This window comes from Hyaena hyaena, unplaced genomic scaffold (assembly GCF_003009895.1).
Source record: "Hyaena hyaena isolate Hyena2069 unplaced genomic scaffold, ASM300989v1 scaffold_1177, whole genome shotgun sequence".
NCBI classification, from domain to species: domain Eukaryota; kingdom Metazoa; phylum Chordata; class Mammalia; order Carnivora; family Hyaenidae; genus Hyaena; species Hyaena hyaena.
Genome location: NW_024081812.1, coordinates 183,181 through 185,530, shown reverse-complemented (window position 1 = coordinate 185,530; position 2,350 = coordinate 183,181). Strand labels below are relative to the sequence as shown.

The 2,350-nt window shown below is 39.8% G+C and overlaps 1 pseudogene; it reads left to right on the top strand.

The window, feature by feature from the left end:
• The first annotated feature begins 761 nt into the window (after nucleotides 1–761).
• On the top strand, nucleotides 762–1,886 carry LOC120224482 (annotated as a pseudogene).
• Nucleotides 1,887–2,350: the final 464 nt, after the last annotated feature.

Sequence of the window (2,350 nt, the reverse complement as noted above, 5' to 3'; positions counted from 1 at the left end):
AAATATTTTCGGAAAAAAACTTTATTTGGGAAAATTCAAGTATTTTAAAATTATAAATTCTTTAAATTTTTTAAATGTTTATTTATTTTTGAGAGAGAGACAGCCAGCATGAGCAAGTTGGAGAGGGACAGAGAGAGAGGGAGACAGAGAATCTGAAGCAGGCTCTAGGCTCTGAGCTGTCAGCACAGAGCCTGACACGGCACTCAAACTTGGGAACTCGAGATTATGACCTGAGCTGATGTCGGTCGCTTAACCGACTGAACCACCCAGGTGCCCTAAAATTGTAAATTCTTAATATTATTTTAATACATTTATAGACTTCCACATTTCATTATTTAATTTATATTTTGGTGGAAGTTTATTCAAATGTATACATTCAAGTCACATTCGTCATATATTTTAATCTGAAATATTTATTATAAAGTAAAAAGTTACTTTAGATCATGGAGAATAAATGTAAGTTAATTTTTGTGTATGTATGGATACAGGGCTCAGAAATGAAAAGCTGAGAAAGAAATAAGAAGTTGTTCAGAGGGTACTCTGCTTAGATTGAAAAAAATAATCTGGAAACAAGGAAATTAAGCAGACTTTTGCCAAATGTGATGCACATGAAATTTGCACACAGGATATTACAAATTTTATGGTCAGATTTAATTACTGAAACAATAATGAAAATGAGCAAGAAAGTTATTCTTACCAAACAGAAAAAGAGGTCAGATAAGATCTCTTTTATTTGGGAAGATTGAGGTTTTGATCAAACAATGAAAATGCAAAAGAGTAATTCTTATCAAATCTGCAAACAGAAGTCCAGACAGAGTCCCGCCTGCTGCCATGGTGAGGTGACACTAATGACATTGGTAAATTGGGCAAAAACACAGAGACCTCGGCACCTCATCTTGATAGCATGGGAACGTTTCTAGCAAACGCAGTCTGATTCAATTTGATGAATCAGATTTTCCCTTCGGTAAGTCGGACAGAAAACTTAGTATTTTACATCAAAATTATTTTTAGTGGAAGAAGAAAGTACAGGAACCAACATTTATAGTTTAGATTTAAAGGCAAAGTATTTTATTTGTGTGTGTGGTGTAAGAAAGTGGTCCAGTCTTTCCTGGTTATTGTGACGTGAGTCACCGTAAGCCGCAGAGTCACCTGGGGACACCCTGTAGCAGGTGAGTCGGTGAGTTCTGCACACCAACCAGCATGAGTGCAGGAAGTTTCTGGAGATGGTGGAGCTGCAGGTCAGCCTGAAGAACTGACCCTCAGAAGAAAAGACGCTTCTTGGGCACCATCAGGCTTAAGTCCACTCCCTGCCCTACCTTCTCCGTCTGGGTTTTGGGGGACCAGCAGCACTGTGATGAGGCCCAGGCTGTGGATATTCCCCACAGGGACATGGAGGCACTGAAGAAATTCAACAAGAATAAAAGCTTAGTCCAGAAGCTGGATTAGAAGTATGATGCCTTTTGGCTTCAGAGTCTCCAGCCAAGCAGATCCCATGACTCCTGGTCCAGGACTGAGTAAGGCTGGCAAGGTCCCTGCTTTGCGGATCTACCATGATAACATGGTGGCCAAAGTGGATGAAGTGAAGTCCACAATCAACTCCCAGATGAAGAAGGCACTGTATCTGACTGTGGCCATTGGCCACATGGAGATGACAGATCATGAGTGTATGAACAATACCCAGTCAGCGGTCAATTTCCTGGTGTCACTGCTCAAGAAGAATTGGGGAATGTCCAGGCTTTGTACATCAAGGGCACTATGGACAAGCCATAGTCCCTGCCCTAAGGCACAGCTTGACAGTCCCTAGTTTATAAACCCAAACAAACAAACAAAGCAAATAAGTAAGTAAAGGAATAAAGTAGCCCAGATACATTCTTTTGCATATCACTGTCCAGTTTTCCCAACACCATTTGCTGAAGAGACTGTCTTCTTCCCGTTAGATATTCTGTCCTGCTTTGTCGAAGATGAGTTGACCATACAGTTGTGGATCCGTTTCTGGGTTTTCCATCTGTTCATTTGATCTATGTGTCCTTTTTTTGGCTAGTACCATGCTGTCTTGATGACTACAGCTTTGTAATGCAGCTTGAGGTCCAGAATTGTCATGCCCTCCAGCTTTGGTTTTCTTTTTCAAGACTACTATTCGAGATCTTTTTTGGTCCCATACACATTTTAGGATTGTTTATTCTAGCTCTGTGAAAAAAGCTGGTGGTGTTTTGATAGAGATTTCATTGAATGTGTAGACTCTTTTGGGTAGTATGGACATTTTAACAATATTTGATCTTCCAGTCTGTGAGCATAGAATGTTTTTCCATTTTTTTGTGTCCTCTTCAATTTCTTTCATAAGTCTTCTATA